General features: G+C 57.6%; 1 long non-coding RNA gene across 2 annotated transcripts; it reads left to right on the forward strand.

Annotated features, from left to right (window-relative positions):
- The first annotated feature begins 2590 nt into the window (after positions 1-2590).
- Positions 2591-13275, forward strand: LOC119717600 (uncharacterized). Of its 2 annotated transcripts, none has more exons than XR_011810919.1 (2): positions 2591-11834; positions 12215-13275. It is a non-coding gene; the product is annotated as an uncharacterized lncRNA (long non-coding RNA). The 2 variants fall into 2 exon arrangements; XR_011810920.1 differs by having other exon boundaries at positions 2591-6519.
- Positions 13276-15793: the final 2518 nt, after the last annotated feature.

Genomic DNA, 15793 nt, shown 5'->3' on the forward strand with positions numbered 1-15793 from the left:
TTGGGGCAATGAAGACCGAGTTTGCAAAATGTTCTTGTTATGCCCGTAGCTTGCTAATTTTCCTTTTGGGTTTATTAGTGGATCTATTAGTGGATCTATTAGTGGATCTATTAGTGTTGCTTTGTTATCAAGTCTGTCTCCAAGCCCAGCCCACCCTGGAGGAACATCACGAAGTCTCTGCGGGGCAAAGACCCCATGAAACTCAGCTCTGCTCCCCATGGGTGTTCTGAGTGACCAGAACCTTTTCTCAGGGAAAAGGTGGGCATTTTAGGAATTTTAGTTGATTTTAAATAGAGTTCAACTCCATTCCAAGTCTCCTCAGGATCAATCAACACTTCGGTAGAGCATCTAAGCTTGATTATGAGACGGTCTTAAGATAATGCCATGCATTAGGCAGCACCTTCCTTACATCCCTGTTTCTTGACGGGCCACAAATTCAGCAGAGCATAATTTTAAGCGACTCAGGGAATCCTTACAGCGGCACGGGGTTCCCCTCGTGGTGAGAAGTTTCTCACAGCAGGGCTGGCTGCCTTGCTGCCGTTCCCAGCCCGTGCATGGCCGCGTGCGCTCGCAGATTCCTTCCTAGAGAGACGCGCATAGTTGAGTGCGTTGAGTATTTGTCTTTGAGTCAGAATTGCTATTTAAGAAAAAGAGGGTTGATAGACTGTGGACAAAGCTACTTTTGTGTTTCCTAGAGACTTGCCGGGCTCAAAAGCTTTCTGTGCAGCATCCTTGCAGCACTTGAATCCTGCTGCAGAGCAGTGAAACCCATCTCATCCCTAGGGAGCTGCGTGCGGAGAGGATCAGCTGCCCTCCAGTTTTAATAGGACACAGGACTGGGCATTAGGCTGTTTGCACTATCTTTGTATTCTAATTTGGGGTATAAAGGAATTGGCTACAACTGTCTGGCCACGTACATCGGGTCTGAATGTGATGGGTCTGGGTTTCTGGGGAAGGCAGTCGCAGGGGAAATGATGTATGAAATGATCCCGTGCCATGTTGTGTAGGAGCAGTTCCACACCATTCCCTGTCCCTCCCTCCTCATTTATAGGGTAATTCGCATGGATTTATGAAAAAAAAAAAAAACACACCAAAAACGTGAAAGCTGGAGCATCTCTCTTTGGCCAGGGGCAGGAGCCTGCAGGCACGGGGCAGACAGGAGCTGGATTGCTCGCTTGCACTCAACTTTCTGTTCGTAAGGAGCCCCTGGAATACGAATAGGATCCTTATCAAACCAGGTTCATCCAAAGGACAAGGCCATATTAATTGTTTGCAGAACTCCAGCAAATAAACAGCATTCCTCCTGGTTTCATATTTGGCTGCTTTGGCTCCTGTGGCCATCTCAAGCAGGGCCCACGGAGCTGGGCAGCCTGGGGTCAGCGTTGGACCGTGCCCAGCATCCCAGGTGCGAGGTCGAGCACTATGGAAACGTTTATGGGGGAAAAAAAGAGCATCCATCTTATCTGGGGGTCTGAATGCAGAGGGGAGAGACGCTGTGAGCAAGGCTTTTTCGTGGAAGCCATTTACCATGCTCTGGGAGATTGGGAGACAACAAGGGTGATAAAATGCAAGCGTGGGGCTTGGCTCCCGTCCCAGGGCAAGGATGGGCAGCCTGAAGGACTGGAGTGCGTGAGGCCAAAACCATCAAGACTTTTGAGAAAAAAACAGGCAATACAAGGCATTGCCAGTGCCTCCATCATCCCCTGACATCTCCACCGCGTCTGGCGTGTCCTCTGTGGCCAGGCTGGCCATCTGCCTAAAGTAGAGAGAAGAATTTGCGTCTTCCTTTGTCTTGAGGTGGCCAAAAATCCCCAGATTATCCCCAAATGGGCTGCCCTGTGCAGCCATCGTGGCTCTCCCCAGCACGTCTGGGTGGTTTCTGGTGGGCAGCCAGGGGTCTGCCCGGGAAGGAAGGGCACTCGCTGGGCACAGCCCGTGGCAAAAGCTCCTGTCGGTGCCGGCCGCGCTGCCGGCTGACCAGAAGGGCTCACGTCTGCAAAATTCCCATCTAGGGCTAAATTTAAACACCCAAATGTAGAGTTCGGAAGCCCAGAAAGCAGCCCAGCCCTCATCTGCAGTGGCTGCCTCTCACCAGCCCTCCTTTTGGCAAGGAAGGAGCTTTTGTTTTGCTGGGACTCTGGGCCAGCTCGGAATAATACGGCCAGCAAAACCCTCCCTGCCCTGGCACAATGAGGCAGTGCACTCGGTCCCCAGCTGGACAGGAAGGGAGCACCCCAAAAAGCACCCCGAAACAGGACAGAGGGGTCTGGAAGCTTTCTCCTGGTGCTCAGCCAAAGCTCTGCACCACGATGTAGGAGCTGGGATGAACTGGGATGGAGCGGTCCCATCTCCACGGTGCTGGGAATGGAGGAGAGGACTATTAAGGTCTATTAGGGTCTTGCCCAAAGTAGGTGTATGACCTGGTCTGGCCGTGCTAACCCCATGGAAAATGCCTACGGCGGAGCAATGTCCCCCCGCTGGTATTTTTAAGCAGTTCGCTGAGGACAGGGAGATAGTGGGTGCTGACAGGAGCCTGGCTGCTAGCGGGGCTCGTGCCTGGGCTTACACATGGGTTTGTGCTTAAGGGGAGGTGGGAGGGAGGGTGGGTGACGGAAAGGGGGCAGGAGCACGCAGATGTGACGGGGACACCAAGCTAAAAGTGAGTGTCCAGAGAACTCACACGCATATATCCACACGGGTGTCCTCCCAAATCACCGCTGTGCCAGGGCAGGCACGCTGCGGATCAGCCCACTGCAAGTCTTTGAGAGGTTTGGGGTCCTGCACGGGTAAATACAACCTTGGGGTCAGCTCAGGATAGTTAACAGCCTGTCTTAAAAAGAGATCTCGAACAAAAATAGGGAGATGCAGACACACAAAGCCTTCGTGTGCCCTGCAAAGGGGTGATGCTGCGGGCAGGACCCTGCTGCTTGCTGCTGGCTGCGTGATGCCCGTCCAGAAGAGCACGGGGTAACGCTGAGGATCCCTCTGAGCAGCCCCTGTAAGCACCCAGCATCCTCCCCCCGTGACCACAGAGGGGCTTGAGGGGCTGGAGAGGGGCCTCATCCTGTGCCAGCACGAAGGCTGGAGGAGGTGGGTCTCGAAATGGAAGCACAAAGCGCACAAAGGCTGGGACAGCCGTTCCCAGGACCTCTCCTCCCTCCAGCAGCACTGCTCGGAGGCTAACAGGGATGAAAGAGAGGGGAAAAATGAAAGTTGCTGCTTTTTTTCAGGGCCTTTCCCAGGAGTGATGCCCACCAGCAGCCTTCCTGCAGTAGCACAGCCCTGGCACGGCAAGGGGACGCATTGCAGCATCCTCTGACCCCACAGAGCCCCAGGTCTGTCGGTGCCACTCGGGGCTCGCCCCTGACTCACATCCTTGATTCATCCCAGGGCAGGGCTCGGCCAGCAGCCTGGGCTGGGCTCTTCCAGCTCCCTCGCCTCGCTCCTGCCGGAGTCACCCTTTCTGCTTTGAATTAAGAGACGGGAAGGCAAGGCGGGGAAAAGAATCAGCAATAAAAAGAGATGGAGCCAGCCCTGTGCCGGAGCCCGGAGCGATAAGCATGCAGCAGGGAGGAGGAGGAGGAGGGATGGGGTTGGCCACGGTCACGTGCAGGGATCTGCTTTCAGCACGGATGGCGTGTTTGTGGGGCAGGGAGGGTGCGACATGGGCCCCGGCTTCCAGGAATCCTCCGAGCACAGGATATGCGGCGGGGAGCGAGTAAACATGATACAATAGCTGGCCTGTAACTCGATCGGCACCCTGCGCGAGCTGCTCCCTGCCCGGGGACCTTGGCGGCTCCTCGGGGTGTCAGGGTGCCGTGTTATTGGATGTGGGGTGCGGGGCGATGGGGGAGCCCCTTTTGGCACAGCAGTGGGCGAGCTTGGCTGCTTTGGCTGAGCAAAGTGGGGAGCACGAGGGGGAACCCCCAAAAATAAAACTGGGTGCACATGGAGCGCACAGGCTGGGCGGCACAGCCACGGGAGAGGATTTCAGAGAGCAGCTGTGGATTTCCAGCTATATTCTTCAGCTCACACTGGGGAAGGATGGGAGCAGGCCAATTTTTCAAGCCCTCGGCTTGATTTCTTTGCTGCAGGCGCGGCGGGCAGGGGCTGGCTGACCCTCTGCAGGAGCAGGGTGGGTTTCTGACCACCCGCCGCTTTATTTGTATTTTTAGAGCGCGCCGCAGGCACGAGGTCCCCGCAGCAAGTGAAATTCCAGCCTGCAGCTCCGTGTCCCCATCCCGCTCCTCCGACAGCCAGCAGCTGAGCCGGGGCTCAAGTGTCCTGGGGCACGGAGGTGGGGGCCACGCTCCGGGTGCCGAAACAGCGTCACCCCGTCCCGGGGAGGGGTGGGGACCTCGGGGACGTCAAGGAGAAGGCCAGAGCGTACTGTGCTCGCTGGAGGGACCGATGAGTCGGCAGCGTGGTGAGTCAAAAGCTGGGAAGGGCAGTGAGCGAGCAGAGGGAGATGCAAGGGGGTTAAAGCCGGCCAGCACATCTCCTGAAGGCGTCTCAGGGCTTGCTGATGCAATTCTTCTACGGCCTCTTGTCTCTCTGCTGAGAGCCACGTGGGCTGTGAGGTTTTTGGGCTGAGCACCGGCACTTTTTGCTGGCTGCAGCCCGAGTGGCAGGGTGCTCGTGGGCTGCAGGGAGGTTTTTGGGTGCCGGCATCACTTGGGTGTGATGCGGGAAGGGTGCGTGGCCGGCAGCGTGACACCACTGGCTGTGCACGGACCTTGTCACCAGCACCGAGGTGACACATCCAGCCAGGGCTGGGGCTGGACGGCGAGTGACTCAAGCAGGCAGCCGTCCCAGGGCTTGAATCACCACCGAAAGCAGCCCCTGCCTGGCTGCTGGGGCTCACAAAGCTGCCTGCTTCATCCGTGCATGGGTACATACAGCCGCTGCGCACCTACGGAGCTCGCTGTGGGCTTCTTGGAGAAGCCGGGCAGCTCTGGAGCACCCAAAGCTTCCCCAAAGGACCAGATCTGTACCACCTCCCTCTCGTGGAAGAGGGAGAAAACCCAATATGCTGCCAGCAGCAATGACAGGCATGTGGCACACACCGGGAGGTGTCAAAAGATGCTCACGTCAGCTTTGCCAGCAGCCCCGTGCCTCCTGCCCTGACCGTGTAGGGAAGAGCACCCGAGCGATTTGCCTTTTGGAGCCTTTTGTTTCGTGGGCCAGCTCTCACCTACGGCAAAACCGTCTGCAGGAGCAGCCAGGAGAGAGCTGTGCCCTTCCTCCCCGCTTCAAGTGACAGGTACCAGCATTTCCCACTGCTCCTGCACGGGAGAAGTGCCACGCTTATCTTTAGGGGCACTCATGCCAGAGGGAACATGAATATGAAACATCCATTCACTTGAGGGTTGGTTTGGGGAGGAAATTTAATTTTTTTAAGCATTTTTTTTCTTTAATACATCTCTTTTTGGCAACCAGCGCAGCATTTTCCACTTGCTCCACAGCGTGCCTGGTGGTAGCTTCCCAAAGATGCTTAAGGATGTGCATCCTTGCTCTGTGGTCCTCCTTGGCAATACCAGCACGAATCTGTGCTGGGGGTATAAATCTTGCCTCTCCTGGAGGTCTGGGGCTTCTCTGGGGCTGTCGTTCCCTCTCTGAGTGTTTCTGGGGAGAGGAAGCTGCGGCTAACCTCACCGCAAGCACAAATTAGCTGGGTTTTGTTGCTTTTTGGGTTGGTTTTTGTTTTGTGCTCGGCTCGAACAATAAAACATCTGTTCCCGAGCCTGGCAGCTGGAGCAGAATGAAATGACGTTAGCATCAATTATCCTCCGGGATGGGGAGGATGACAGGAGAATGGTGCAGATTTCCTTAACGCGGAATAACAAACGAGAACAGCTTGGCTAGGTGTTTAGTGCTCCCGGACAGCGTCCAAATAGCAGCCCTGCTCCAGCCCTCCTGCTGGGATGCCCCAAGTCGTGCACGGCGGCTCCCCGTGCCCGCTGGGCTCTTTGGTTGCCAAACGCGTGCCATAGGGAGATGCTTCTGCAGTGATCGAAGAACAACACCCGTTTTGGTGGAAGCCAAATGCAGAAGGGTTGCCCGTCAGCAGCAGGGACCTTTCTCAATGCACCGCCCCCCGAGCACCCCAAAATTTGGCTCTGCTACCACACCCAAGGCTCTGGCCGGGTCGGATGTGCACCCAGCAGTGCTGGGGTTTGCAGCGGGACGGGATGATGCAGGATCACGTTCCCTGGGCGCAGAAAGGGGCCATTAACGGGAGGCAAGGGGGGAGCGACTCGGCACAAAGGCTGGGATTTGTTGGCACCCGCGGGGAGCAGCTGCTGAGTGCCAGCCGGCGGCGATGCGCGGGCGCGTGATGCGGCCGCCTGACCCCACCATGGGGCTGGCAGAGGGCACCGAGCTGCCCTCGGAGGAAACCCAGGCACACTCAGATGGGCAGCAACCTGGTGGTTTTCTTCCCGAGGTAAGCTAGGCACGAGTGTTACCTCCTGCAGGACTTTCTGCCCAAGAGCTGGGTGCATGCAGTCACTGCCACGGGTGAGTTTTGTGCTCCAAGACCACACGGGTGCCACAAACACACAACGCACACACAAAATCCTTTTATTTCCCCATCCTGAATCAGAAAAAAAAATAATTTCCCTGCATCCTGGTAGCAAAGAGAAGAAATGCAAGTGTGGGAACACAGCAAAATGGTCACGGAGCAGCAGTGCTGAGCGAGCTGCCTCATACCTGCACAGCCAGATGCCTGAATAGCTTGACGCAGGCTTCAGGAAATAATTTGGGCTGCTGCAGTGCTGGAGCCACTAAAATAGCTTCCCTGCTCTCCGGGGAGCTGTGAATTTTTAGCCTGACAGCTCGCAGTGCCCCAAGGGGCGGGTACAGCTGGGCTTGCTTTGAAAACCCAGCGATGTCAAGCGCCCCTCGCATCTTGTGCGACGTCGGGGGGCTCAGGTGGTCCGGGGGTGCAGCTGGGCTGAGCTGAACCCCCCGAAAATTTGGGCACCGCTGATTTATGTGTTCTGTCTGAGGCACAGGACTCTGATCTCCTTCTGGGCTCTAGTATTAGGGGTACCAACAAGACACACCAGGACGAAATTACACTTGGTGTCACCTGGGCCGTTTAGCACCTCTCTTCTGCGGCTGGGAACTCGCACGCTGGCCTCTCCAAATTGAGGCAAACTGGGACAATCTCCCAAATCCTCACTCGGGAGAGACTGCAACGTTAGGAGCAGAGGCAAAGGAAGGTTTAGATTAAAAATAAATAAATCATTTTGTCCAAAACCAAGAGAATGCACCCCAGTCTGTCTGTCTTTTGCTGCTTTATGTGCTCTGCTCTAGCCCGTTTTCTCGAGCCTTCCAGAAGCCAGTGTCACCATGGTGTGCACCCTCCCTGGCTCTCCGGGGATCAGCCCCTGGTCTCGCCCTTTTTTCTTTTGACCCACTTTGCAGTGGCCGACTTTTCCCAACTTGCTGGGTAATCCTAAATCCTAGGAGGCCGACGCCTGAACATCCTTTCAGGACCTTAATCCCCACCTACGGTGCCCTGCTGGCCGGCGGCGCCGGCTGAGCCTCCCGTGCATGGCACAGGGTGCTCTGCAAAACGTGCCCCGAGGAGCATGGGTGCTGGCAACGGGGTTTGGGGGCAAGGAGCCGGCAGGGAAGGGCCGGGGTGTATGGCACGGCATAGGGATCACCACTTTGGATGGCTGGGATGGGAGAGGCATGATGAGAGGATGAGAGCGAGCTGCTGGGGAGCACAGGGTGCATGCAGCGCGTCTGCCCTGGCTGCACGGGGGCTGCCTCCACCCCCAGCCCCGGCTCAGCATCGCAGCAATCCCACACTCGCTCCCCACCACCCCCTCGTTTCAACACCCCCCCTTCCACCCCTGGCTTGTTTGCACAGCTCAAAATGTTCTGGGCATTATCAGTGTTTGCACTTTTGCCTCTGTTTGTGCTGCTTGCATTTCGAAGGCAATAAAGTCCAGCTCTGTTTGCTTACGAGGAACCTGTATTTTTCCCCCCGCTGGGCTTTATTTTTCCCCCCAGCCCCGAGCACCCCACGGCTCGTGCCGAGCATCACCCCATGGCTCGGCTGTGACCCTCACGGGGGGGCTGAAGCCAGCAGCTCCCTGGGGACCAGCTCCGTGTGGCTCGTGGCCACCTGCCCTTGCGTGCCCCAAGCAAAGCTGCTTGGCCCCGGCTCAGCCCGGGGGCTTACGGAGGTGCCCGCTGACGGCAGCGGGCACAGAGGTCCCCCCGCCGGTGCCAGGAGGTGTCCCCCCCTCTGTGACAATGCCTCCGGGTGACACCTCCCTTGTGGTGACCCCAGCCTGCTGTCCTGTCCGGGGGTTAAACATTAACAGGGGCTGCGGCCAGGGCAAGGCCAGGGGAGTCGCCGGAGGGGATAAGGGGAGGGAGTTGTTTCGGGAGAAAGCAGTGCTCAGAAAGTGTCTCTGCTCTCTGGTGGTCCATGCGCCGGGCATCTCCCACCCGGCTGCTCCTCCATCCTCCTCCTCAGCTCCCAGCCTTCCTCCCCACCCGCTTCCTACAGCTCTTATGGTCGAGCAGGGGCTCGCTGAGCTGCCCAGTGCGTTTCCCCGTGGAGAGGGCACTTCTTGCATCTCCTGCCTTCAGGCTGGCCAGGGGAGAGCTGCTGGGGGTGCACCAAGGTGGGCTTCCACCAGCCCTGCTGCTCCCGCGCTGCTTGGTGAGGCTCCAGCATCCCTGCCAAGGGGCTGAGCCTGTTGCAAAACAGCAGCCAGAGCTCTGCCCCTGTTCCTGGAAGGGCAGCTCCTCTCGCAAGCGATCCCTCTGGTAACGTCAGGTGTGTTCTCTGGGGCACACGTGGAAAAGCCTGGCCGATGGCTCAGTACCAGGACAAGGCACAAACCGCGCAGCCTGAAGGCTTTGCGAGGGGCTCTGCTCCCAAAGCAAGAAGGAAAAAGGTGAAACCCTCTGCTGACCTTGGCTGCAGATCCTGGCAGCAGCCAGCTCCCGAAATGCCTGCTGGCCGCGGCCAGCCCTGCCCTCTCCTGGACACGGCTCGCTGGGAAGCGGCCCGGATTTTGAGAAACGCAGGATTAGCTGTCCGAGGGGGTCAGCTCAGCCCAGCCTGTTTGCGAAACCTCTGTGCCGATTTATCATGCGAGCTGTCTTCCTCGGAAAACAGGCTCACGGGGGCCGGGAAACGCGCGCTGCTCGCTGCCTCCTGACACCTCCTTGGCAGGCAAGCGCTGCCTGTAATTAATCCCCAGCTCTGGAAAGCTGCCTGCGACCTGCCCGCTCCCCCTGGCGAGGGCAGGGCTGGGCACAGGGTGCAGCTCCTGCTCCATCCCGGCCCCCAGCACCTCTCCCCCTGCTCGCAGGTCTGGGCCAGCACTTTTTGGAGCCCTCCAAGCTCTGCTGTGCAAATTTCCTTAAAGACTGGTGATGCCAACGTGCTGCGGGCATCCCAGCGTGGTGTAAGCCCAGGGGACGGATCCTACCCAAAACTGGGGAGCTTGGTTCTGGAGGTGCTCACCCTGCTCCCTGAGCCCACAGGCAAGGAGCACAGAGCACTGTGAGCTGTGCTAATTGCTGCCTGTAATCCCCGGATTATGTTTTACTGCTCGCTATATCCCCCTTCCAGCTCTGTTCCCTACCCCAGGCCAAACCCGAGCGCAGCAGGGCTTGGGATCCTCCCAGTTAAGCACTATTTTGTGTTTTCCACCGAGTTTTCCAGGCAGTTTAACACACGACACAAGCACCCAGCGGGGCGCAGCGTTCCCCTCCCAAGCCCCTGCTCCCATCCTGGGCACCTCAGACAAACATCCCACCCCAAAGCTGAGATAGCTCCGCTCAGCAACCCCGTGCCTTTTTCTGGGATGGATATAATGAAAAAGCCCATTCTGGGGTCTTTTCCCCAGCTGCTGGGGTCCTTCCTGCCCCGTGAGCCTTGGGCAGAGCTAACCGGGCACAGATGCAGCAGCGACGAAGGTGACTCCTCGGGAATGGCCATGCTTCATCCCCAGATCCGCGGCTGCTCATGCAATTATGGGGGCGAAACGAATGGAGGTTTTTGTTTCAGCAGACACGCTGCTTGCTGGGGGCCTTGCAGGAGATAAATCTCTGCCCTGCTAATTGTATTTCTCCCTCCCTGGCTTCAAATAAATGGCTTTAAGCTCTCCGAAGAGGTTATGGAGAGGGATGGAAAGGAACAAGGGAGAAAGGGGTGCCACGGGCTCTGCCAGCCCATGGAGAGAGGTGAGCTGGGGGTGTCCCGAGGGTTTCCTGAGGTGGTTTATCATGAAAATCTTGATTTGCTGAGCTGGTGCTGTGGGGCACCAGGGGTAGCATTTTAGGGTCTGCACAAGACCTGCTTGGAGTGGCAGTGAAAGGACATTTGGGATTCTCCTTTTTTTAACATTTTGTTTTCCCATCCCTGCAAACACTCAGCAACAGGGCGTTTGGTCCCTGAAGGTTTTCTCCACGAAATGCACGCCGGGCATGTTTGCAGAGTCTCACCAAAGTGCCCTCGGCACGAGGCCAAGGACGTGAGCCCACCTCGTGGTAGCTGCTGCTCGCTTGGTTTGGCCATGGTGCTCAGCGTGCGAAATGGTGCAAGCTTTGGAAAGCACTAAAAAAGAGAAATAACAACGCATGGGCTGGTAGCCTTCATACAGCCTTCAGTGGACGTGAGCTTTAGGTGCAGAAAAGCTCTCCAGCAAGGTACCCACCCCCTCTCCCTCCACGTGCCAAAAATTATTGAAATTCTTCTCATCTAATAGCCAGATAGTGGGCTTGCGCTCGACCGTCTGAAGAGCAGATGCAGCTCTGGCAGGCATCCAGACGAACACTAAATGAGCATTTATATATGTCTTTTTATATATAACAGGGGATTTTTTTTCTGCTTCTTGCATCCGCGCCATTCCTCAGGGTACAACTCTCCGTTTGCTTTTGCTGTTTCAGCCGCAGAAAGGCCAGAGATGGGATCAGGAACAGAAGGAACCTGCTCCTGCTGCTGGGGGCTGTGGGGAAAATGAGAGCAGGGTGCGGTTACTGCTCCATCCCCGTGAGCTTTAATAATCCCTTCATCACTTGGGGTCCCCCCAAAGAAGCTTTGCAGGTGCCAGAGGTGCCTCGAGATAAAATCTTTGCTGCGAGAGGCGGATACAGCCACCTGCTGGGGTGTGAGCATCCTCCAGCGGATGCCTCCAGCTCCCTCCCCACGGCCGCCCCACCAGGACAGGCTGTTTGAGCGCACCGCCAATTTCCTCACCTCCTGGCAATTTATCTGCAGAAGCAAACTCCAGGCCCAGCCCCGCCGTCCGGCTTTTTATTCCTCTCGGTTTTCCAGCCAGCCGAGCCAGGGCCTGAGCAGCTCAATCAGTGCGGCCGAGGTCAGACCACAAATCAGGGCGTAGCCAGCCGGAGCCTCCCGACGCAGCTCCCAGCCTTGGGCTCCCGCGAGTGATTTATTTTCTGCCTGCTGCTTCCTTATTTTCAGCACCTCGTTATTCCCTCGGTCCCCGCCGTGCCCCGTGCAGTGGGGCTGGAGGATGCCCGGGCATCCCCAGGTGCTGGGCAGCAGGAGAGGAGCTCCACGTGCCTGGAGGACAGGGTTTGTGCCTCCACCGTGGCACAGCCTGATTCATTTTTGCCTCTGGGCAGGTTTCCTTTTGCAATGTCACCTCTTTGGGACAGGCACGGGATGTGTCTGGCCATGCACTGAATCCTAGCAGCCAGCCAGCTCACGGCGCAGCCGTGCTCCAAGCCCAGCTCCTCCAGAGACTTGCACAGGAGCACAGTTGATTTTTATCCATCCAAACCTGCAGCGTGGGTTCTCAGCTTCAGCTACGGAGATCCTGGAGCAGGTGCTAAATTTTTTAATGCCTTTCCACGTCTTTTTCCCCAGCTAATGAGGACCTTTGTGCGCGTGCCCTCTGGGCTCAGCAGAGGTGTCCTGGGGATGACACCAGTTTTGGTGAGAGGGGAGGGATGCACAGAGCTGCCTGTGGGCCCCTACCTGATGGGATATTGGGGGACAGGGGGTGCTGAGCTTGAAGAGGGGCTGGGGTGTGCGTGGGGCTCTGCACCTGCTTGTGCAAAGCTCGCCAGCAAGCCAGGGCTTGGGTTATTCCTTATCAACGGTGCCGTAGCAGAAAAGGGCTCCCATCTCCAAACAGGCTCCATCCCCAAAGGCGCCAGAGACGTAATAAGCTGCTTTAAAGGTTTCTTTTTTCCCATTTTCTAGGCCGGTGGGAGCGATGGCCGTGTGAACTGCCCCCTCTTCAGGCAGCAGGGCTGAAGGCCTGCTCCCCGCAGCGCTCCCCAAAGCAGCACAGCTCTCCAGCTGCCCTGCGCCATTTGGGGAGCCGGGCTCCCTGTCGGCTCTGCCCAAGGAGCCCTTGGTGATGCCACTGGATGCTCCTGCCCTGGAAAAAAAAAAAAAAAAAAAGCTGTAAGAGTCCCCTAACCTGGTCAAATAAAATCGTTGTGGTCCATCAGACGAGCTGGTGAGCGAGGAAGAGGATGGTCAGCTTCGCCCCCCCTGCCCAGGGGGGTTGTGTCGCCGATGTGAAACCATACGGATGGCACCAGGAGGGGGACAAAGGGGCTGCAAAGGCACGTTTCAAAGCCTCTTTATTTATTTGTATTTTTTTTTTCCTGCTGGAAACAGAGGGCTCGTAGCCCCAGGCAGAGCAGAGCAGCAGGGGAACCTCCAGCAGCAGCTGTTTTCCAGGCAGAACTGTCCGGCCTCCCTTGGCATGCAGGCACAGGGGGGGTGAGCCTGACCTCCTGAATTTGTCAGCTTTTGGGGGGCTTTGGGGCTTCCCTTTTGGGGGTGTGAGAGTGGAGACGTGCAAAGGAGACTTGGAGCAGAGGGCACCTGGGGCTGGATGGGGCCGGGGGCTTTGCCACACCTGTGTAGGTAACCACATGCACGGGGCAGAGCCACGGGGCACGGATAATGCTTGGTTGCAACACAAACCACATTTCCCTTTTTTTATTTAATATTTTACTACCGGAGGAAGCTTCATTTGGAAGGAAACATCCGAGCTCAGCTCCAGGCCGGCTTTGCAGCGTGCAGCAGGCGAACGGCAGGGATGCGAGCTGCAGGGATCAGAGGAAAAGCTCCCCCCGGGCTGAGGGGGCCGAGGAGCAACCCCCTGCATGCCAATCGCCGGAGTCATCCCCGTGGTCCTGGAAACCAGCGCCGGGTCCTGGAAACGCTGCTGGGAGAGAGGCTGCACCATAAATTTGAGATGCGAGGCAGCCCCGGAGAGGCAATAAATACGTTGGCGTGCACGTCCACATGCCAGGCTTCGCACCTCTTTGCACTTTGACACCCAGACACGGGATCCAGCCCCTGGAGTATGCCCTGCCACATAACCAGAGCTCTAACTCCCACCTGAGTCCCGTCCAGCACCACTCCCAGGCTCACCCCCCTGTAAATCTTATTTCTCCTCTCCGATCCCTGCTCGGGCTGGCTCGTGGCCGAGTGTCCGTGGCTAAAGGTGGGTCCCGTGGTGGTGATTTACAGCCCCCCGCCGCCGTGGCTGGGGCTGGGGCAGCTTAATGAAGTGCGAAGGAATGGGCAGCACGAGGCACCAAGGCTGGAAAAAATACCAGCCTCCCTCGGAATAATTTCCTCCTGACCAGGCATGCCCCGCAGCCCCTAAATCTGTCTCCCGAGGGATTTAATAAATCCCCTGCGCTCCCCCCCCTTGGATCGGAGGGCGTGTGAGGAAGGTGATGCCACCTCAGGATGAAGAGCTGGTGCAGGGAAGGTGCAGCTGGCCGTAACCCCTGAAATCCTTCTCGTTTTACTTTAGATTTGGGCAAAACCAGCCCATTTCCAGCAGCTCATGACACGTGCCATACGAAATTCAGCTCCTGAGCTGGTGGTTTGCCTGGTGTTTGCTACAGCTGGCTGTAAACCCTGCCTGTGTCCTGTAGGATCCCCTACACACCGTGCCTGTGTCCTATACTATGATATTCTCTAGGATCCCCTATAACCAGCCCTGGGTGCCCAGCACCTGCCCCCTGCCCAGCTCTGCATCCACGGCACCCAGAGCAGCAGTGTCGCTGCTTATCCTTATTCCTGTCGCATCCTTATTCCTCCTGCAACCACATCAACCCAAATTTGTGTCATCCTCGGCATCCGTGCCGGAGGTGTGCGGGACCAGGAGGCGGCTGGTGGTGCTGGTGAGCTGTGCACCACGGGAGCTTTTTGGCTGCTGCGCATCCCGATAAAACTCAGCGGACTGAAGGAGAGGGGCAAATGTTGAGAAACAGATGATAAAGGAGCAAAAGACCCCAAAACTGTTTCCAGAAGCACCACCTGGGTGCAGATCCAGCACGGCCCAGCTGGCAGCCGACGCGGGGCAGCTGCCACGGGACGTCCCGAGCTGCTCCGTGGCTTTCCTCACCCTGCACAAACAGTTTATGCAAGCAGCCCCGGGCTTGGCCTCTCCCTGGGGTGGAGCTCCCCAAGGGGACATCGTGCCCTTGCCAGGCTCTTGCAGACATCTCCCAAAAGATTGGCACAACCCAGCTCCTGCCCCGCAGTTTGGCCCGTTGCTGGGACAAGGCTTCGGCGGGGTGCGAACCTGCTGCCGAGCACACAGAGATCCTCCGGCTCTGGCTCCTGGCTCTCATCGGTTGCTACAGCCTGGAGAAACTGTGTGTGTGAGCAGGCAGCATGGGAGAAGTTGGCCAAAAGTTTGCCAAAGAGCCAAAAATCCGTATTTATGTCAGGGGTAGGCACCGCAACCTGATGCTCCCCATCCCAACCCCGCTGAGCGCAGCTCACGCTTTGCCTGCTGCCACCCTCCTTGGCAAACTCACCCACAGACAAGCCAGAAACCCCCAAACTGGTTAATTATTCTTTTTCACCTTGTAATTATCCTCTGAATCGGAGGCACCTGTGGAAAGCCAGGGTTTGGGGGGGCTCAGGCTGTACAGAGGGACACGATGGGGAGACCATCCTCGCCACCCCGTGTGCTCGGTGACACCGGCTGCTCCCCGGGCGCTTTGGGGAGGGCTGGAGCCCCACCAGCAGCCGCTATAAACCCGCTTCCCGGCGCCTCGGCACGGCTTGATTTACAGCAGCCCAGCCTCCAGCAAATGCAGCAGCTGCTGCAAGCCAGGAGAGGAAAAACAGAGGAGCTGGGAGGGGGTGGGAAAGCAACCAGGGGCTTTTCAGAAAAGATCTGGTTGGACCTGGGGAGGGGGAAGCCCTGCTTGCCTTGCTCTTCTCCCCCCTCCTTCCTTTATCCCGCTCCTAAAAAAAAAATCTCCGCTCTGCCTGTGATGAAAAACAAGGCTTCCTTGAGATATATATGTATTTTTTTTGTTGTTTATATTGTTTTTCTTTTTTTCGGGAAAGGACGCGTGTGCAAAAGCGGGGGCAGCCTCCGAGCTGAGCCCTGCGCCCCCCCCTCCCCTCCTCCTCCTCCGTCCCCGCAGAAAAACAAGCGGGGAGGAAGAAAGGGAGCAGGGGAGGAAAACATGCCGTTCCCTGCGACGCCGCCTTGGCAGCGCGCACATTGGCCGGGGCCTTGGGGAAAAAAAGGGAGCCCGCTTTGGTGTTACCGGGCAGATTTGGAGATTTTTGGGGGGGGGGATGGAGACACCCGTGCGCCTGCGTCGCGCGTGGAGCGCGCACAGGGCGCGTTTTGTGGAGCTGGATTCCAGCTCGCCTCCGCCAGCGCGCTGGGACACGGCCTCAGCCGCTTTGTTTCTATCCCTGGTGCCATTTGGGGAGGCGGTGGGGGGACGGGGATGGCGGCGGGGGGGTCCCGCTCTCCCTCCAGGGTTGTTCTTCGCG

Source organism: Anas platyrhynchos, chromosome 8 (assembly GCF_047663525.1).
Source record: "Anas platyrhynchos isolate ZD024472 breed Pekin duck chromosome 8, IASCAAS_PekinDuck_T2T, whole genome shotgun sequence".
NCBI lineage: Eukaryota > Metazoa > Chordata > Aves > Anseriformes > Anatidae > Anas > Anas platyrhynchos.